At 45.6% G+C, this 22918-nt stretch overlaps 1 pseudogene; it reads left to right on the top strand.

Moving 5' to 3' along the window:
• LOC123056869 (uncharacterized) overlaps positions 1-20591 on the top strand; it is a 182835-nt pseudogene extending 162244 nt beyond the window's left edge.
• Positions 20592-22918: the final 2327 nt, after the last annotated feature.

The following is a 22918-nucleotide window of genomic DNA, read 5'->3' as shown; positions in this document are numbered from 1 at the left end:
GTGTTTTTATGTTGTAGCTAGGCCGCCTGTCAATTTTCGTCGCATTCGGAGTTCGTTTGACGCCCCAATGATTAACTATAGCGGCAGTATAGCCGGTCTAACGTCGGACGTTTTCGGTCTCCGGAAACAGTCGCCGGGCCTCCCTCTCTTCTCTCCTCTCAGCTCGAGACCGTCTACACAGCCCACGACCTACCGCCAGGTCCAACCTAACCTCTCTCGTCATAGTGCACCGACCCCTCGCGCGCGCGTCCGAAATCTGTCCCGGACCCGACCCGAGCAGTTGTGACCGATGGATCCGGATCATCCCCAAACATCCCCTATTTATCTTCGTTTTTCTTTTTGGACTCCCTACCTATTTTATTCTCGTCCGTCGGATTTTGATCCGATGAGCCAAATCCCTCTCCTTTAATCCACTGGCTATATATTCGGTATAACCCTAGTTTTTAGGCCCATGTCCCATCCATTCCCGCAGCCGCCGCCACTCTCTCGCTTCTCCTCGGGATCTCCTCCCAATCCAATCTCCCCGACCTCATTCCTTGTTTTCCGTCGACGCCCAATCCTCAGCCGCCACCTCTTCTGCTCCCAAGGCCCCGAGTTCCTCCTCTCGATCCAGAGCCCAAGCGCTCGACCCCCCCTCATCCACGAGCTCGATCAGGAGGGGAGCTCCCGATCTCCTCGCGCCCGAGGCCTCATCCCCGTCGACGACCACGATCAGGCCGTCACCCTCACCTGCGCCCCTTCCTCCTTCCCCGTGCTTTCCTCTCTCTCTCTCACATCGCTCCCTTTGCCTCTGTTCATCAACAGGAGACCCATGGACGCCCGAACCACTCGAAGCTCCCCTACTAGTGCATCCTTCCTCCATTCCGGCGCCAAAAATGGAACCCCCGCTCCCGGATCCATGCCGGCGCCCTCGGATCTGACGACCTCAACCCCGTCTTCTTCAGCCACCCGCGCCGCCCCGCCAAGCCCATGGAGTCCGCCATGGCGCGAGCACCGGAGCTCTGCACGCCGCGAGCCGCGACCTCCACGTCCATAACCGCTGCTGCTGCCTCGGTGCGGCTCCCACTGGACCTCCTCGTTGCCCGCACGACCGCCGGACCCTGCCTGCTCGGCATCCAGCCGGCGGCCTCAAGGAGATGCCCTGCTTCGACCGCCCTTGCCTCGCCTCTGCTCCGAGCACTCGCGACGCCCTGCTGCCAAGCGTCGCCGCCAGATCGGTCGAGTCCAGGCCCTCTTCACCGTTCTCGGTCCTCCCCGCCACCCAAGTCCCTCGCCGGAGACCACCTGTGTCGCCCGCTTCGCCCCTGCCTGAAACTGACGCTCTTTATCTCTGAGAACGAGATGGGCAGCGCTGGATCCCTGTCGTGCACTAGGCGGGCCACGCACAGGGCCAGTGCGCCTAAGCAGGCCTGCCTCCTCTTCTCCGAACGGGCCGAGGCCCATGGGTGAGCAGCCTTCCCCAGCGCCTGTTTCGGTTGGGCCAGCCAGATCCGGCCCGCTATGTTTTTTTTTCCTGTCCAGTGATTTTAGTAATTATCCAGAGTTTACGGTTTTACAGAAAAACCCCTAGTCTTCATGCATATAAAACTTATAAATAATGCATCATATGTAAAAACTCTATATATGAAACATTCTTAGAATTTTGTGTAGATTCATATTGTGCAACTTTCATCCATGTTTGAAATGTTTAAATGATGTTTGCATATATTTTCCCATATTGCCATGTAAAATGATTTAATTCATAACTAAATAACCGTAGCTCCAAATTTAATAAACTTTATATGTAAATGGGGTAGAAAAATGCCTAGTTTAACATGGTGCACCTATCTTGCATGTTTAACAACAATAAAATATGCTTTAGGACAGAACAGTACCAAATCTAAAATATGGACATGAGGAGTTTCCGGACTTGTTGTTTTGTTGTTCCGGCCTCATTTAAACTTTCCTAGATTAGATAGTTTCATCATGCTTCCCCTCTTGCCATGTTTAACAACATTTAATATTGTTGGGTACATAAACGAGATCAAACTAAATAACTTATCGTGGTGTTTCGTCAATATTCAACTTGTTGCATATTGTGCTCCACTTAATTTGTAGGATTGTTTGTGCACTTTGCCATGCCATGCTTCATTAAACCGGACATGCATCATACTTGGTTGTGCATCATGCCAAGTCTATGTGGCGGTTGTTTACTATGTTGTGTGCTTTTTTCGGTGTTGCTTCTTCGGGTTGGTTCCAATAACGTCGCGTTTGTGAGGACCCGTTCGACTACATATGTTTGTCTTCTTCATGGACTCGTTCTTCTCCCTTGCGGGATCTCAGGCAAGATGACCATACCCTCGAAATCACTTCTATCTTTGCTTGCTAGTTGCTCGCTCTTTTGCTATGCCTATTCTACGATGCCTACCACTCACTTATAATGCCTCCCATATTGTTGAACCAAGCCTCTAACCCACCTTGTCCTAGCAAACCGTTGTTTGGCTATGTTACCGCTTTGCTCAGCCCTTCTTATAGCGTTGTTAGTTGCAGGTGAAGATTGAAGTTTGTTCCTTGTTGGAACATGGAGATCGTTCCTTGTTGGAACATGTTTACTTGTTGGGATATCAAAATACCTCTTATTTAATTAATGCATCTATATACTTGGTAAAGGGTGGAAGGCTCAGCCTTATGCCTGGTGTTTTGTTCCACTCTTGCCGCCCTAGTTTCCGTCATATCGGTGTTATGTTCCCGGATTTTGCGTTCCTTACGCGGTTGGGTAATAATGGGAACCCCTTGACAGTTCGCCTTGAATAAAACTCCTCCAGCAATGCCCAACATTGGTTTTACCATTCGCCACCTAGCCTCTTTTCCCTTGGGTTTCGCGGACTCAAGGGTCATCTTTATTTTTAAACCCCCCCAGGCCAGTGCTCCTCTGAGTGTTGGTCCGAAATGGGCAGCCTGCGGGGCCACCTCAGGGCAACTCGAGGGTTGGTTTTACTCGTAGCTTGACCTATCCGGTGTGCCCTGAGAACGAGATATGTGCAGCTCCTATCGGGATTTGTCGGTGCATCGGGCGGCTTTGCTGGTCTTGTTTTACCTATCGAAATGTCTTGTAACCGGGATTCCGAGCCTGATCGGGTCTTCCCGCTAGAAGGAATATCCTTCGTTTACCGTGAGAGCTTGTGATGGGCTAAGTTGGGACACCCCTGCAGGGATTTGAACTTTCGAAAGCCGTGCCCGTGGTTATGGGCAGATGGGAATTTGTTAATTTCCGGTTGTAGAAAACCTGAAGTTGACCATAATTAAAATACATCAACCGCGTGTGTAATCGTGATGGTCTCTTTCCGGCGGAGTCCGGGAAGTGAACACAGTGTTGGAGTTATGCTTGACGTAGGTTGTTCTAGGATCACTTCTTGATCATACTTTTATCGATCGTGCTTTTGCCTCCTCTTCTCGCTCTCTCTTTTGCGTATGTTAGCCACCATATATGCTAGTCGCTTGCTGCAGCTCCACCTCATACCTTTACCTTACCCATAAGCTTAAATAGTCTTGATCGTGAGGGTGCGAGATTGCTGAGTCCCCGTGACTCACAGATACTTCCAAAACCAGCTTGTAGGTGCCGATGAGTCCATGCAGATGACGCAACCAAGCTCAAGGAGGAGCTCGATGAAGATCTTGTCCTTTGTGTTGTTTCGTTCTAGTTGATCAGTAGTGGAGCCCAGTTGGGGTCGATCGGGGACCTTGTCGCATTTGGGGTTCTTCTTTTATTTTGGTTCTGTAGTCGGACCTTGATTGTATTTGGATGTTGTAATGCTTTATTCATGTAATTGTGTGAAGTGGCGATTGTAAGCCAACTATGTATCTCTTTCCCTTATGTATTACATGGGTTGTTTGCGAAGATTACCTCACTTGCGACATTGCTTTCAATGCGGTTATGCCTCTAAGTCGTGCTTCGACACGTGGGAGATATAGCCGCATCGAGGGCATTACAAGTTGGTATCAGAGCCTTCCCCGACCTTAGGAGCCCCACTGCTTGATCGAATTAGTTGCCGCTGTTGAGTCTAGAAAAATGTTTTGAGTCATTTAGGAATTATATATCGGAGAGTTTAGGAATTCTTTTTACTCCCCAGTCTCCTCATCGCTCTGGTAAGGCATCCTGACGTAGAATTCTGACTCTTCTCTTCTCAAATTTCACTAAAAAAATTTAGGATCACGCGGGTATCTTAGAATTGTTCCGATCGATTTCTGATGAGAACATTGTTCTTGGTGCCTCCTGTCATTTAGGGGCTGTGGCAGTGTCCCGGGGAGTTGAGCTCCGAGGTGTTGTCGTCACAATTTTATCGTTGCAGTTCTGGAATACCTGAGTTTAATACGCCGACATCGAAAATCTCTTTTATGCAGTTGTTGGTGAGATAACCTCGACGCCACCAGTACTGGGGCGGGAGTTCGGGAGTATTGCCATAACTTGTATAACGGATGCTTTTCGAAGGTTGAGGTAGATGATTTCCGAAGGTTTCTTGGTTATGTGTTGAAGGATGGATACAGCTGGATGTAGGATTTGCTAGTTTTGGGTGAGATATTATGCTTCCCCTGTATCCCCAACACCTGATTGCATAACCGAAAAATTTCGGGAGTTTATAAGTGGGAATTCAAGTAGCTCTTAGGATATCCTTCCGACAGATGTGTGATATGAGATTGGGGTTCAACGTCTAGTGGTCCGCCTATCCACGGTCGGTTTTACAGTGGTCTCGTTGTGTCTTAAAGAGTCCTTGGCTATGCCGACTCGGGGACGCTTCGTATGTCATGTGCACTGCCTTGTACATGATGGTGCTGTACGATCGAGCCCGTGTAGGCCCCACCACGAAAACTTCGGACGAAATCTCTATCATATGTTTGTTCCGGCTTATTCTGCAAGCCAATCCTTTGTTTTGTTTTGAGTTGTGGTATTCGAGTTGCTTCGAAGTCAAATGTTGATTCCATACCTTTCCTAAGTGGTTTTCTCATACCCCTATGCGAATACTAATCCTCCTTGATAATCGAGATTGTTTTGCCAATCTTGTGCAACCGGTGTGCTTCTCTTCTAAGTGGATCCGATCATTTCAACATCCGCAAGATCAATTCTAAGTTTCTCAACGGTGTTCGTTTCATCCATTCCAAATTGTCTTTGTTTTTTCCCACCCTCCCTCCCTTTATTTTTCTTCGAGGATTCGAATTTCTTAATCAAGTATCCATTTATTGATGGAAGTCTCTCCATGCTTACCCGGTGGTTCTCAAGAATATGTTCTACTAGTTCATCATTCTCCATTCTTTCCATCTCCGGCGAATCCAATACAAGCTTTGTTGATCATATATTTTCCTCATTTCAATACCTTCTCATACCGGTGCACCTCTTAATCATCTACTCCTCGCTATTCATTTGTTTCGGAGTGCCGAAGATATCTCAGAAGATTCGTGTTTCCACTCTGCTTTCGTTCAAGATCTTTCGAGGATGTCACCTCATTCAAGCCATTTAATTCAACCGGTGCAACCTCTCTTTTAAATCATTTCAACGGTGTTTCTTTGAGTGGGCCCTAACCCACAGGTCTTTTCCCAGGATCTTACCTGACTCTTCTTATTTTTCTGGAGCTATCCTAAATTCTTTTCGAAGTTTGACGTAAGAATGAATTATCATCAGTCATATGTCTTTCTACAAGATCTTTCAAATTCTTTCATCATTGGTTCAACCTTTCTAATATTCATCCCGGAGTGCCTCAACAATTCTTGGTGGTGTTTCTCGTCGTAATTCTCAGATTTTGAAGACCGAAGAAGAATTTTCTCTCAATCTTTATCCATTCTCTTCAAGATTCGTGGTTCTAGTTCAAGGCCATCCTCTCATAATTGTTTTGATTGTGAGTATTTTTTTCACCCATCCGGAGCATTTCATGAGTTGTTTCCATTTCCTTACTCCGAAGGCCATCTTTTCAAATACTAGTCATTCCAGCTTCCAGCTATGTTTCTCCGGTGCTTCATTCAAATATCCTCTAATCAGCTCGCGATCTCTTCGTTCACTTGCATCTAAACTCTCCCATGTATCTTCATTCATTTGCTAATTCTTACCAGTGATTCACCCCTTTTACTTCGTTCGTTTTCAATTCTTACCGGTGGCTCGTTCAAGATTTCTCTTCCGTTGTTATTGTATCGATTCTTTTGTTATTTTTTATCCTATCGGTGGTTCGTTCAATATTTTCCCAAGTTGGCGCTATATCTATCTTAATGCTCTCTACGAGAATAAGTAGTATGTCAAATCCACTGCTTGTCATCAATTTAAATTGGTGAAGGATAAGCATAACATAATTCTTATTCTTGTTCATCCAAGTGATTAATTCCTTATTCCGGAGGTGCATCAACTTGTTGTTTCCATTTGTTCATCTTTCTTTTCCGGAGTTCCAAGTTTTCTCTTTATGTCGTCGCAAAGCTTCATCAAATCATTGCAAGGCTTCATCCTTACTCTTCTCATCTTTCTTTTCGTTTGATCATTCTTTTGTTTAGCGGAGTTCTTTATGAAGTTTCTGCATGATGGTCCATAAAGGACTTAATCCGTTATCAAAACGTTCATCAAGATTCTTTTCAGATGAGCTCAAGCATTCTTCATCTTGCAATCCGGAGTGCAATTCTTCCTTCCGTATCAATAGAGGTGGTATTATATCATTCTTGATAATTTGAGTTCATGTTTCATGATTCACATGTTGTCAAGAATGAGGTATTTAAACCAATCACTTCCGTCATTGGAATTATCTTGGGTTATATTTCAACCTAAAGCTTTCCTTTAAGGATTGTCGCTCTTATGGTGTTTATCAATGATCCAAGTTCTTTATTTATCCTCCCAGTGAGATAGCTTCTCGTCTCCTTGTTCTTATCAATCCAATTCTTTTCCCGTGAGTGGCAGGTTGTCACCTCATAATTTGAGATGTACTCCATAAGACCATATCAAGCTTATTATTTTCGTTGTTGGCTTTCTAATAACTCCGTTCGACCATTCTCCTAAGGATGCCTTTTCAAGCTCAATTGTGGCACAACTTGGCATTTTCTTCCCCATTCTTTTATTTCAATTATTTATCGTCTATTCTTTTGTTCCGGAGGCATGGTGATGTTGCTCTCTTCAATCCATCATCTGGTGTGTCAAGATCATGTTCTTTTCATGCCTATCCAGTTAACCGGAGTGTGGTGCCATTCTGCTCAATATCTTTTCGCCTTATCAAGCCTTGCATCTATTTTCAACCGGAGTGATGTCTGAGATTTTTTTCTTACTCCTTGTTCCATTCATTCAATAGTTCCGGAGGCAGTGGGTTGTGATTTCATCAAGCATCTTCTCATCTTACCAAGTTCTTATTCAATTCCTTTTCTTTTCAATGGAAGTGTTGCCCGAAGTTGTTCTTCCGTGTTCGTCTTTTCTAACGGAGTGTTCTCAACTTCGTTCATCTACATTACATTCTTCTTTCAATTTGTTCAACTTCTCAAGGCTCGTGGTTTCACTCGTTTGTCAAAGAAGCAACTTAGCTTTACCTCTTCTCTTTCTCTTCCGTTTGCCCTCTGGTGCATTCTAGATCTCGAGACGAGAGCCTCTCGTAGTGGTGGAGGGTTGTGACGCCCCGAGACCGATGTGCCAGGTGTCTTCCAGTTATTTCGCCGTTGTTGCCATGTCTTTTGCTTGCGTGTTGCATTCTTGCCATGTCATCATGTGCATTGCATCATCATGTTTTAAAAACCTTTGCATCCGTCCGGCCTCCTCGTTCTCTCCGTTGTCCGTTCTGAGCCCAGGTACACTTGCACGCGCCCGCGGCATGTCCGAAATATATTTTATAAGTGGCCGGGAAATGTTCTCAGAATGGGATGAAGTTGGCGTGCGGTGTTTTTATGTTGTAGGTAGGCCGCCTGTCAATTTTCGTCGCATTCGGAGTTCGTTTGACGTCCCAACGATTAACTATAGCGGCAGTATAGCCGGTCTAACGTCGGACGTTTTTCGGTCTCTGGAAACAGTCGCCAGGCCTCCCTTCTCTTCTCTCCTCTCAGCTCGAGACAGTACTACCCCAGGCCCGACGACCCTTCCAGCCTCGCCAGCCCCAGTCCCGTCCACCTACCCCGTCTTCCGTCGGAGTCACCAATGCGACATTCCAAACCCCTCTCGCAGCCGACCCCGCGTCGGCGAAAGTCTGTTCCCGACCCCGACCCGAGCAGTTGTGAGCCGATGGATCCGGATTCAATCCCCAAACATCCCCCTATTTATCTCCGTTTTTCCTTTTGGACGTCCCTACCATTATTTTATTCTCGTCCGTCCCGATTTCGATCCGTGAGCCAAATCCCCTCCTTTAATCCACTGGCTATATATTCGGTCTAACCCTGGTTTTTAGGCCCATGTCCCATCCATTCCCGCAGCAGCCGGCCACCTCTCGCTTCTCCCTCGGGATCTCCTCCCGATCCACTCTCCCCGACCTCATTCCTTGTTTTCCGTCGCACGCCCAATCCTCAGCCGCCACCCTCTTCTGCTCCAGGCCCCGAGCTCCTCCTCTCGATCCCAGAGCCGAGTGCTCGACCCCCCTCATCCACGAGCCTCGATCAGGGAGGGGGAGCTCCCGATCTCCTCGCGCCCGAGGCCTCATCCCCGTCGACGACCACGATCAGGCCGTCACCCTCACCTACGCCCCTTCCTCCTTCCCCGTGCTTTCCTCTCTCTCTCTCACATCGCTCCCTTTGCCTCTGTTCGTCAACAGGAGACCCATGGACGCCCAAACCACTCGAAGCTCCCCTGCCAGTGCATCCTGCCTCCATTCCGGCGCCAAAAATGGAACCCCCGCTCCCGGATCCATGCCGGCACCCCCGGATCTGACGACCTCAACCCCGCATTCTTCAGCCACCTGCGCCGCCCCACCAAGCCCATGGAGTCCGCCATGGCGCGAGCACCGGAGCTCTGCACGCCGCGAGCCGCGACCTTCCCGTCCATAACCGTTGCTGCTGCCTCGGCGCGGCTCCAGCTGGACCTCCTCGTCGCCCGCGCGACCGCCGGACCCTGCCTGCTCTGCATCCAGCCGGCGGCCTCAAGAAGATGCCCTGCTTCAACCGCCCTTGCCTTGCCTCTGCTCTGAGCACTCGCGTCGCCCTGCTGCCAAGCGTCGCCGCCAGATCGATCGAGTCCAGGCCCTCTTCGCCGTTCTCGGTCCTCCCCGCCACCCAAGTCCCTCGCCGGAGACCACCTGTGTCGCCCGCTTCGCCCCTTCCTGAAACTGACGCTCTCTATCTCTGAGAACGAGATGGGCAGCGATGGATCCCTGTCGTGCACTAGGCAGGCCACGCACAGGGCCAGTGCGCCTAAGCAGGCCTGCCTCCTCTTCTCTGAACGGGCCGAGGCCCATGGGTGAGCAGCCTTCCCCAACGCCTGTTTCGGTTGGGCCAGCCAGATCCGGCCCGCTATGTTTTTTTTCTATCCAGTGATTTTAGTAATTATCCAGAGTTTACAGTTTTACAGAAAAACCCCTAGTCTTCATGCATATAAAACTTATAAATAATGCATCATATGTAAAAACTCTATATATGAAACATGCTTAGAATTTTGTGTAGATTCATATTGTGCAACTTTCATCCATGTTTGAAATGTTTAAATGATGTTTGCATATATTTTCCCATATTTCCATGTAAAATGATTTAATTCATAACTAAATAACCGTAGCTCCAAATTTAATAAACTTTATATGTAAATGGGGTAGAAAAATGCCTAGTTTAACATGGTGCACCTATCTTGCATGTTTAACAACAATAGAATATCCTTTAGGACAGAACAGTACCAAATCTAAAATATGGACATGAGGAGTTTCCAGACCGTTGTTTGGCTATGTTACCGCTTTGCTCAGCCCTTCTTATAGCGTTGTTAGTTGCAGGTGAAGATTGAAGTTTGTTCCTTGTTGGAACATGGAGATCGTTCCTTGTTGGAACATGTTTACTTGTTGGGATATCACAATACCTCTTATTTAATTAATGCATCTATATACTTGGTAAGGGTGGAAGGCTCGACCTTATGCCTGGTGTTTTATTCCACTCTTGCCGCCCTAGTTTCCGTCATATCGGTGTTATGTTCCCGGATTTTGCGTTCCTTACGCGGTTGGGTAATAATGGGAACCCCTTGACAGTTCGCCTTGAATAAAACTCCTCCAGCAATGCCCAACATTGGTTTTACCATTCGCCACCTAGCCTCTTTTCCCTTGGGTTTCGCGGACTCAAGGGTCATCTTTATTTTTAAACCCCCCCGGGCCAGTGCTCCTCTGAGTGTTGGTCCGAAACGGGCAGCCTGCGGGCCCACCTCGGGGCAACTCGAGGGTTGGTTTTACTCGTAGCTTGACCTATCCGGTGTGCCCTGAGAACGAGATATGTGCAGCTCCTATCGGGATTTGTCGGCGCATCGGGCGGCTTTGCTGGTCTTGTTTTACCTGTCGAAATGTCTTGTAACCGGGATTCCGAGCCTGATCGGGTCTTCCCGCTAGAAGGAATATCCTTCGTTTACCGTGAGAGCTTGTGATGGGCTAAGTTGGGACACCCCTGCAGGGATTTGAAATTTCGAAAGCCGTGCCCGTGGTTATGGGCAGATGTGAATTTGTTAATGTCCGGTTGTAGATAACTTGAACCTTAACTTAATTAAAATGAATCAACCGCGTGTGTAACCGTGATGGTCTCTTCCGGCGGAGTCCGGGAAGTGAACACGGTGTTGGAGTAATGTTTGACGTAGGTTGTTCTAGGATACTTCTGATCATCTTTCGATCGTGCTTTGCCTCCTCTTCTCGCTCTCTTTTGCGAACTGGTTAGCCACCATATATGCTAGTCGCTTGCTGCAGCTCCACCTCATTACCTTTGCCTTACCTATAAGCTTAAATAGTCTTGATCGGCGAGGGTGCGAGATTGCTTGAGTCCCCTGTGACTCACAGATACTTCCAAAACCAGTTTGCAGGTGCCGATGTTACCGTGCAGGATGACGCAAACAAGCTCAAGGAGGAGCTCGATGAAGATCTTGTCCTTTGTGTTGTTTCGTTCTAGTTGATCAGTAGTGGAGCCCAGTTGGGTCGATCGGGGACCTTGTCGCATTTGGGGTTCTTCTTTTATTTTGGTTCCGTAGTCGGACCTTGATTGTATTTGGATGTTGTAATGCTTTATTCATGTAATTGTGTGAAGTGGCGATTGTAAGCCAACTATGTATCTCTTTCCCTTATGTATTACATGGGTTGTTTGCGAAGATTACCTCACTTGCGACATTGCTTTCAATGCGGTTATGCCTCTAAGTCGTGCTTCGACACGTGGGAGATATAGCCACATCGAGGGCGTTACACCTGGGCTATCTGATCTTTCACTTTTACAATCTCCGCATCATGCTGATCCCTGGCTGCTGCGTCTACCTCCATGGACATCAATGTTGCCAGAGCGTCGAACAAATCAGACAAGACTTGGGACGAAGGTGGCGCCGAGCTTCCTGCCCCTGCTGGTGTGGCCGTCGTTGAACCGGAGAGCATTGCTGCGGCGGTAGATGAATAAGGCGCCGATTGTGTGCCGGCCATGAAGATGGCGGCCCGGTTTGGCAGACCAGGGGAATCCGTAATACTGTTGCCCTCGGATCCTCCCTCAATTCAGTCGTCCTGCAACTAGTAAAGCGATTCGGTTTCTCCAGAAGACTCGTCATCAGAGAAGACTACGGTTTCTCCATCGGACACCGGTCCGTCCTCGTACCCCGATCCATGGATGACACCTACAAAAACATGCCTTGTCTTGGGCTGAACTGGCGAAGAACTTGCACGCCGAGCCGTTTCGATGATGTCGGTGCAGATGTCCGGCTCGGGGGCCGGCTCGCCGATCTTGCCGATGAAGACGTGAATCCCACCAAAGGGCACCCGGTACCCGTATTCGATTGAATCGACCTCGGGACCCCATCCTGCATTGTCGATGTAGAGCTTTCTGCGGCGACTCTTCGTCATCTGGCCCACAGCGTATCCCTTGAGTCCATCAAAGCTGCCCTTCAAGAACTCAAAACCATCGTGCGATAGCCCCACGATGGGCGCCAACTGTCGTGGGTTTTTCACGGCAGATGTCCTCGTGAAAGGACTTAGTCGTGGAGCCATCACAACGAGTTAGCTTAAAGAGGTTAAACCGGACAAGGGGACACGGGAGTTTATACTAGTTCGGCCCCTTCGATGAAGGTAAAAGCCTACGTCTAGTTGTGATTGGTATTGCTAGGGTTTCGAATGCCAGGGAACGGATCCGCTTTGTCTGGCTCTTGAGTTGTTGTTGTCTCTCCCTAAACCGTGGCCGGGTCGTCCCTTTATATACATAGGTTGACGCCCGCCGGGCTACAGAGTCCCGAAGCCGGTTTATAAACGTATCCGGTTCAGCCTCTCTCTTTCTATCTTACTATACAAGTTACATGACTAGGCCGGTTTACATTTACAGACTGTAACCCGCCTTTGGGCCCTCCGTAAAGCGCCATCATCTTTACATCTTCATAGGCTTCTAATCTTCAAAGAGTCAACCCGGCTACATAAGGCCGGTTTACCTCCAGTAGTAATATCCCCAACACCTGCTGCTGAGTCAAAGCCGTCTGAAGGAGCTCCCTAGCCCGTCGTGTCTCAACTGCTACTGGGGACTCGCCATCAATCGGGAGAGCTGCTAATTGTGAAGCGGCAGCAACGATGTTATCCAATGGGTTAGAGTAATGACCCGGAGGTGTTGAGACGTGTCATGATGGAATGTCGTTCTGACGAGGCGGAGGCGGCGGATCCGTCGCACGAGGCTGAACCGGTGCCCCGGTCCCAGGTGCCTCCACCCGGTTTACCACACGTTGGTTGCTGGTGCCTGCTCCTGGCGTGTTAAAGAGATTCCTTACCTCCAAGACCGACGGAAGGCGCGACCTGTATCTTCTCCTCATGACATCATCTGACGCACTCTGATCCAGCATAAGCCGGTACGCCTGAGCCTCCAATCTGGCCCGCTCTGTAGCCATCCTAGTGTTTTCTGCTGGCAGGTCCGCTTTAGCTTGAGTTATCTGATCCTTCACCTTTGCAATCTCTGCGTTGTGCTGATCCCGGTTTGCCGCATCCACCTCTGCTGCCAGCAACGTTGCTAAAGCGTCAAACAGATCAAACAAAACCTGAGCCGGAGGCGGCGCAGAGCCCACTGCTTCCGCTGGTGTTGCTATTGCTGAACCAGAGATCATTGCCGCGGCGGTAGAAGAGTGCTGCACTGGTTGTGTATCGGCCATGAATACCGCGACCTGGCTTGGCAGATCAAGGGGGTCTGGAATACTGTTTCCATCGGAACCTCCACTAATTCGGCCATCCTGCAGCTGGTACAGCGACTCGGTCTCTCCGGTTGAAGACTCGTCATCAGAGCAAACAACGATTTCGCCACCAGATGTCGATCTATCCTCATATTCCGCTCCATGGATGACACCTACGAAGACATGCTTTATGGGGGCTGAACTTGGGCGGAGCTTGTACGCTAAGCCGTCTCGATGATGTCGGTGCAGATGTCCGGCTCAGGGCCCGGTTCGCCGATCTTGCCGATGAAGACATGAATTCCACCAAAGGGGACCCGGTACCCGTACTCAATTGAACCGGCCTCGGGACTCCATCCTGCATCGTCGATGTAGAGCTTGCCGCGACGACTTTTAGTCATCCGGCCCACATCGTATCCCTTGAGTCCTTCGAAGCTGCCCTTCAAGAACTCGAAACCATCGTGCGATAGCCCCACGGTGGGCGCCAACTGTCGTGGTTTTGTCACGGCAGATGTCCTTGTGAAAGGACTTAGTCATGGAGCCATCTCTACGGGTTAGCTTAAAGGGGTTAAAGCGGACAAAGGACGCGAGAGTTTTATACTAGTTCGGCCCATTACGATGAAGGTAAAATCCTACTCCAGTTGTGATGGAATTGCTAGGGTTTCGATGACCAGGGAGCGAATCCGCTTTGCCTGGTTCTCGAGTTGTTGTGTGTTGTCCCTAAACCGCTGCCGAGTCACCCCTTTATATACATAGGTCGACGCCCGCCGGTTTACAGAGCCCGAGGCCGGATCATAAACGTGTCCGACTCGGTCTCTACTCCTATCTTATCATACAAGCATACATCAATGTCGGTTTACATCTATAGGCTTTAACCCGCCTTTGGGCCTTGGGCCTCCATGAAGCGCCATCCTTCATATCTTCACGGGCTTCAAGTAAGGTAATCATCATGAGGATAACCCAGCCTCTCCTGGTTGGTTTATGTCCAGTAGTAATATCCCAACAGGAAACAAGGAAGGTTTCTGATACAAGAATTACTAGCATAAATTTTTCCTGTTTTACGTTACTTTGCAATATTTGCTAGTAGATGCTTAATTGGTCGCGAAAACTGTGGCAACCTTAGTGCCCCTGATATTGTTATTTTGTGCCATGCCTTATTCTGTGATGACACATTTAGTATGGGCGCTATTGTTGCAAAGCGGTTAAATCTTAACCGTACTAAGGGCCCTATCTTGGGAGGTATCTTCGCCTCGCGCCTCGCTGCACATTTTAACATACCTATTAGACATTATGAGAAGGCAGAAAAGTTGTTGCCTCCTATTTTTCTAGACTATAAGAGTATGGTAGCACATGATTTTATCGTTAAGAATAAGGAAAAGATGCTTAAGTACAAGTTGATATTTGATAAAAATCACCCTGAGATTATTACTTTGCCTGCTCCTTCCTTGTTTGACTTATCTGCAGGCAAGTACCTTGTTCCGCTGGAGGCCATTCATGCCTACCAAAACCCCACACCAGCTATAGAGTCAGAGCCGGAACCACAATTTGATCCTCACCGGCAGTCTGTTTATCAGTGGAATCCGGAGGATATTGCCAACCAGTGGCACCAGGGGGGTCCTTCTTAGTACGACCCCAACTATTACTTTGGATAGCCGCCAGGCCAACCGTGGCCATAGACCAACTTAGGCCAAAAGCCTAAGCTTGAGGGAGTACGTATTTCTCACCGACATTACATTTATGTTCACACACTCATGCTAGTTGTCGGTGCTCATACTTTTTCATTGTATCATCCATGCTAGTTTATTTCCTTTTTTATGCTTTCTTCTTGTGTGTTTGATAAACCTTAAGAAAAACAAAAAAAATTAGTTGTAGCTTTTAGTTAGTTTACTTTCCATGCCTGCAGTAGTAGTGATTAAAAAGAAAACCCAAAAAATTTCTCGTTCTTCTTTTGCTTGTTGGGAGCTTTCCCGTGTAAATAATTTTATTTCTTTTCTTGTTCTTTGGGGGGCAAGAGGAGAAGACCATAATGAAAATGTTGAGTGGCTCTTATATGCATTATTGTTGATCTAACAAAGAGCCCATATTACCTCGTCTTCTCTCTTGAATTAAATGCTTGCATATTCCAACTTAGTCCAACGTACGTGCACTATTATTATTATCCACACTATTAGGTCATGCAAGTGAAAGGCAATAATGATGATTATATGATGAACTTATTGAGATGACAAAAGTTGGTATGAACTCGACCTCTCTTGTTTTTGTAAATATGATTAGTTCATCGTTCCTGATTCAGGCTATTATGAATAAACATGTTTGCAATGACAATTAGAGATTGTAGTTGCTTATGCCATACTTAATTAGCTAGGAGCTTATAATGGTTTACCTTGCGTGCCAACATGTTATTAAAATGGTTGTGATGTGGTATGATAGGGTGGTATCCTCTTTTGAACGATTCGAGTGGCTTGACTTGGCACATGTTCACGCGTGTAGTTGAAACAAAATCAACATAGCCTCTACGATATTATGCTCATGGTGCATTATATCCTACTTATGCTTGCATTTGATGTTGATTAATTTTAATGCATGTTCATGACTGTTGTTGCTCTCTAGACGGTCGCTTCCCAGTCTTTTTCTAGCCTTCACTTGTACTAAGCGGGAATATTGCTTGTGCATCCAATTCCATAAACCCCAAAGTTGTTCCATATGAGTCCACCATACCTACCTATATACGGTATCCACCTGCCATTCCAAGTAATTTGTATGTGCCAAACTCTAAACCTTCAAATAAACATTCTGTTTTGTATGCTCGAACAGCTCATGTATCAACTATGTCTGTCTGTATCTTCCATGCTAGGCGGGTTATTCTCAAGAGGAGTGGACTCTGCTCCTCACTCATGAGAAAATGGCTGGTCACTGGGATGCCTAGTCCCATGCTTTATGCAAATCAAATCAAAATAACTGCAAACAAAAATCCTCAGGGACTCTTGTTAGTTGGAGGTACTCGTTGTTTCAAGCAAGCCATGGATTGGTGCTTGTTGGTGGAGAGGGAGTATAAACTTTACCATTCTGTTTGGGAACCGCCTATAATGTGTGTAGCATGGAAGATATCGAGATCTCTCGGTTGTTATGTTGACAATGAAAGTATTCCTCTCAAAATATTATCCATATCTATTTCAAAACCGAGCTCTGGCACCTCTACAAATCCCTGCTTCCCTCTGCAAAGGGCCTATCTATTTACTTTTATGTTGAGTCATTATCCTCTTATTAAAAAGCACCAGTTGGAGAGCACCGCTGTCATTTGCATCCATTATTGTGAGTTTACATTGAGTATGACTTGACTGGATCTCTTCTACCATGAATTACAATGTCTAGTCAGTCCTTGATCTTTAAAGGTGCTCTACATTTATGTTTTGCAGTCTCAGAAAGGGCTAGCGAGATACCATCTTGTCATATCATATCATGATTATTTTGAGAAAGTGTTGTCATCCGAGATTTGTCATTATTGCTCGCTTGCTGTTTATGCTATTGATATGAGTAAACATGAGACTTAAATGTTATTGTGAATATGGTTAGTTCATAATCTTTGCTGAAAACTTGAATGTTGGCTTTACATATTTACAACAACAAGCAAATAGAGTTTGTAAAAGTTTTTCTTTATCAATTTCAGTTTATCAACTGAATTGCTTGAGGACAAGCAAAGGTTTAAGCTTGGGGGAGTTGATACGTCTCCGCCGTATCTACTTTTTCAAACACTTTTGCCCTTATTTTGGACTCTAACTTGCATGATTTGAATGGGACTAACTTGGACTGACGCTGTTTTCAGCAGAATTGCCATGGTGTTATTTTTGTGCAGAAATAAAAGTTCTCAGAATGACCTGAGAATCAACGGAGAATTATTTTGGAATATATAAAAAATACTGGAAGAAAGATCCACGTCAGGGTGCCCGCACCCTGTCCACGAGGGTGGGGGCATGCCCTACCCCCTGGGCGTGCCCCCTACCTTGTGGGCCCCCTGATACTCCATCGACCTCAACCTTCACTCCACATATTCACTTTTGGGGAGAAAAAAATCAGAGAGAAGGATTCGTCGCGTTTTACGATACAGAGCCACCGCCAAGCCCTAAACTCTCTTGGGAGGGCTGATCCGAAGTCCATTCGAGGCTCCGGAGAGGGGAATCCGTCGCCATCGTCATCATCAACCTTCCTCCATCACCAATTTCATGATGCTCACCGCCGTGCGTGAGTAATTCCATCATAGGATTGCTGGACGGTGATGGGTTGGATGAGATTTATCATGTAATTGAGTTAGTTTTGTTAGGGTTTGATCCCTAGTATCCACTATGTTCTGAGATTGATGTTGCTCTGACTTTGCTATGCTTAATGCTTGTCACTAGGGCCCGAGTGCCATGATTTCAGATCTGAACCTATTATGTTTTCATCAATATATGAGAGTTCTTGATCCTGTCTTGCAAGTCTATAGTCACCTATTATGTGTTATGATCCGTTAACTCCGAAATGACAATAATCGGGATACTTACCGGTGATGACCGTAGTTTGAGGAGTTCATGTATTCACTATGTGTTAATGCTTTGGTCCGATACTCTATTAAAAGGAGGCCTTAATATCCCTTAGTTTCCAATAGGACCCTGCTGCCATGGGAGGGTAGGACAAAAGATGTCATGCAAGTTCTTTTTCATAAGCACGTATGACTATATTCAGAATACATGCCTACATTACATTGATGAACTGGAGCTAGTTCTGTGTCACCCTAGGTTATGACTGTTACATGATCGATCGTATCCAGCATAATTCTCCATCACTGATCCAATGCCTACGAGCTTTTCATATATTGTTCTTCGCTTATTTACTTCTCCGTTGCTACTATTACAATCACTACAAAACCCAAAAATATTACTTTTTCTACCGTTACCTTTTGCCACCATTACCACTACTATAATATTACTTTGCTACTAAATACCTTGCGCAGATATTAAGTTTCCAGGTGTGATTGAATTGAAAACTCAGCTGCTAATACTTGAGAATATTCTTTGGGTCCCCTTGTGTCGAATCAATAGATTTGGGTTGAATACTCTACCCTCAAAAACTGTTGCGATCCTCTATAATTGTGGGTTATCATAAGCCACCATGTATCAGTTATGGAGTTATATTAATCCATCATTGCTCCTTTAGTTGTAAATTTACATGCCATGGGACCAACATTGATTTCCAATTCTTAGTTGAACATTCAATGTTTTGCAGCAGAAGGCTTTATGAGAGGAAGAGCATACAATATACGAATAGATGATCAAGTCTTGCTTCGTTTCTCACCAAAGAACTCTGACTCAACTTATTACTTTGGTGATATGGTATTCTAATTACCCTTATTGCGCTTGTTTACTGGCTTACTGCTTTGTTGTTGGTAGATTGATTATCTTAGTTTGCCGATTGCAGATTGGTGGAGCACTCACTTTTTTTCATGGAACTGGAACGCGGAGATGTCTAGAAGTAAAAGACCGAGTTTAATAAATTATTATGTATTGAATTGTGATTTAAACATATAACTAGTTAATGTGCTTCACATATATCTATAACCTTGGAAACATCAGAAACAATTAATCCTCGTGTAATACACCATTCACGAAGGGTCTCACCGACAATAACCAAGGTACTCCCTCCTTCCATCTATAGACTATTGACAAGATTAATAATACATGACATGCATAATGTGAAAATTATATCATTGAAAACTCCTTTCACATACGAATTTGACAATGTGCTTTGTGTAAGTTGCATGTCATATATTATTGCTCTAACATTTGGTCAAAGTTAGCCTTGAAAAACATATTAGGCCCTATATAGATGGAAGGAGGGAGTATCATTTTTGCAGCTTGTGTTGTGAAAAATTGTACTATGTGGAGTTAATGTTTACTTGTTTAGCATTAAAGTCTAATTCGACAGAACATTTTAAAAGTAATCCTTGTTGTACATGTTCCATTCTATGATTTACAGACTGAATTTTGCCTCTAGTTCAAATGATGAGTAAGTTAAGATATATATATATATATATATATATATATATATATATATCAAGTGTTAATGCCACATCGCCTATGCTTTGGTCTCAAGTCTTGACTAGTTCATGAAACTAGTACAAGGTTATCTTTGATGGTTTAGCTACAGGGGTATCTCCATGATTAGATGCTATTTGTGCATGTAGTTTGATTAGGACGTAAACTTGATTTTGTTTGTTGGGATTACTTTAGATGCATGCCATTCCAAAGTACCCAATCTTGATAAATGGTACAATGAAGTTCCACCTTCAATAAATGCCACTGCAAAATCACCGTATTCACAAACCTGCCAGTAGACTTTGTTTTCACATGTATTGAATGCAAATGTCCTCGCCTTCTACTCCCTCGCCTATTTGTATATCGACTTCTATTCTGTAAAACACTAAGGCATGTGTTATTTTGTGATCCAACGTTGACTCTCTGATCAGGTACACATCGAATATCATGAAGTTGTTGCAGATCTTCACCAGACAAGTTTTCTCTTTTCAATTCCTATTGATGGACCAATGTCATTTTCTACCTCCAAGGTTTCTATACAGTGGTCCCTTAGATTTGAGTTCTTCACAACTCCGGAAGGAATGGACTCATCGAGGTATGGGACGTGATGATCTTATGGAGTCGATTTTTGTTTACTATTACTCTTTCCATGTGCATGTGTTTATCGCAAGTTAGTCAAAAACTCAAAATGATATACCCCCCCTATATGGAATTATATAAGCTGCATTTGGCTATTCAGTCTTCAACGAGCGATTTTGACTGTAATTTTTTTACTTATAATAATGCCAAAATAGTAAAGAGATATATAGCATAAAGATTTTTGCTAGAAAAATACAATAATAGGATTCACGTATGATCAGTCCATGTACTTTTACACGTATTAGGGGCCAAAATTTTAAAACAGATTGCACGCAAATAATGCACCTAGTATTTCTGGACAAGAGGGAGTACCTCTGAACATTTCAATCCGATCACTATGGTAACCAGTTTCTTGAGTAAACATTGCTTTGCTTAAGTTTAGCAATTTTGGCAAAAGTATTGACTCATATTGGTGAAGTGTTACTATTTCTAGTTTGTTGATGCTAGCTTTGAGTGGTCAATTCTGGTCTCTCTTTGGCAGGTATGAGCACCCACTTCTTGTTGAGAAAAGAGAGAAAGGGGACTGGGTCCTCCCAATAACAGTTTATGCACCTCCAATGCGTAGACGAGCTACTCATAGAAGAAACGACAAATCTGCGTTAGTTGGAAATCTGTTCAACTCTTGAAGGTGTGTAGTCTTGCTATATCTATAATCAAATTCTTACCTGTTGTCTCACCTTTGCCAAAACTGTTGCTTCCTGAAGCTGCATTACCAGAGTATCTTTTTTGCTAATGCAACAATGTCAAGGTAGTTGTTCACTGCTAGGAATAGTTCTTAAGCGAGCAGTAACATTTTAATACCAACTGAAGTGTTCGTTCTTTTGGGTCGCAGTTTATCTTCTGGTTGGTGTATAGCTCTAGGTTACAACTTGTATTTTTCCTCCTAGTTCTAGCATTCGCATCTGATTTTATCTCTGGTCCGACTATGTTCAAACCACCTCTGTCTTAGTTTATCGCTGTTGTACGCAGATAATCTGAATATCCTACCGTCTTGTATCTTACCTCAGACGCACAAGTTGTTGCTGCTGTTATTTGAAAATCAGTACCTGCGGACCTTGGGTGAGTACTATCTGTAGTTTGGCATGCATAACTGGGCCCAGGTCATATGTGTATACAATACCTTGGTTTTGAAGAACAAAGGGAGTGAGAGGAAACTTGGGTTACACAAATAGTTTGCTTCTGTCTGATGCATAGGTCATCACCAGAGAACAGAACAGGAACTGTGGAACTTGATTTACCTAATGTGGACATCAGTAGTGCAAGATACCATACCATCCGTTGGCGCATCCAATGTATACCTTTTTACCGATGGACTAAATTTTTGGGGTGCTTGATTAAGCTATTGCACCCTTGCGGTGGTTACATATACTTGGGATATCTTGCGTGTAATTCCATTGTTTTGTGGAAACCGTATATGATTGTACGCTTACTGTCCGGGCTACACATTGTTTCCTCGAGGCTGCTCCGCAGAGCTGCAGTAATTTTGCACGGATGGCTTCCATTTACTTGTGGATAGATACTTGTTCAATTCAAAGTTGTATACTTGCTTGTTCAGTCGCAGAAACCTGAAAATCCAGGCTCCACTCGGTTGACGATTAGTCAGGCCTTTGTCCAGAAATGGCGCCGCTTGGGTCACAGATGTTTCTTTGGAGGTGTTTGGCTACAGAAATGGTAACGGTATTGTGAACGTAATCAGATCACAACGTTTAAGGTGTAGTGAGTTTTTTTGAGTTTGTTTGGTTCATGTCTGGTAGAGGAGTACCAGGACTCTTCGTTTATGGTCCTATCTACAACTTGTGGAGAATCGAGACCTGTTTATAGAGGTTTGTACACAATTGGAGGCTACGACAAGAGATACTTTTACCCAACATGGGTGGCAGCATGATCTTAGGATTGCCCCCTCCGCTTTAGGCATTATACGGATGCTGCATGTTTTCCTTGTATTTTGCCTTCTTATTATTTTTCATTTGAATGAGAGGATATTGTTTGGCTGTGTGCATCTTAGCTATGCAGAGGCCGGGTGTAATGCTTAAATCTTTTAAGTAATAAAGCGTCCATTTTTGAAAAAATGTTTGGTAAAGGAATTGATCATCGTCGCTGTAGGGATTCGAAGGGGATAGGGGAGGCACCGGCGCCGGACTTAAGAGGATCATGGAGGCGGCGGCGGAGAAGCAGGAAGGGTTCGTGCGGGGAGGAGGGGGTCATGGGCTCGGTATCGTAACTGTTACCGGTGGGTTGTGGGCTGTATCTATCAATAACTGGGTTGGACTCGTTTATGGCGGGGAGTTGAGTTTCCAAATTCAAGTAGCATTTTTTCATTATGGTGTAAACAGGTGCGGGGCAAAAATCTCTGAAACAAACACCTCCTTTGTGATCTTTTGGTGTCCGTTGGCATGCCATAAATAAGTGCTGCGATTTGACTCTTCTTTTTTCTTTTGAGGGAAATTTCATTCTTCTTCTTAATGTTGCCAGTGTCGTTGGTTCCTAGCAACGCAAGGTTTTCAGGCTTTGTTGCCGCTTCGGTCCGGAGCATGATCGCAGATCCGTAGTCACTTAGAGTGTGTTTGGTTGCCCGTATAAGGCCCAACCAGGCCCGCGCGGGAAGGAATCGAGCTGTTTGGTTGGCTTGTATACAATGTATGGCTTGCACGACATGAACTTTATAGCACTCCGAGCCAGGCCTGTGACCTACGCCCGGATCGACAGTTTCTCTAGAGCCAGGCTTGTGCGAGGCAATGGAGGGAACGCAGCGCTGAGCTCCTGTGACCAGGGAGATGGAACAAGGTCGCGTGCGTCTCCAAAAAATTGGCAGAAGGATTTTGGCTCACCTCCCGCTGATTCGGTTGCCCTATTTAGCCCCCATCGTCTCACCGCCCAAAGCCCTACCACCTTTCTCCCCCCTTTCAATCTTTCCCGCTGATGTGCATCAGCACCGATGACCAGGTAAGCAGAG

The sequence above is a fragment of the Triticum aestivum genome, chromosome 3A (genome assembly GCF_018294505.1).
Source record: "Triticum aestivum cultivar Chinese Spring chromosome 3A, IWGSC CS RefSeq v2.1, whole genome shotgun sequence".
NCBI lineage: Eukaryota > Viridiplantae > Streptophyta > Magnoliopsida > Poales > Poaceae > Triticum > Triticum aestivum.
The sequence above is the reverse complement of the archived record's forward strand: the minus strand, read 5'-3'. Positions and strand labels throughout refer to the sequence as shown.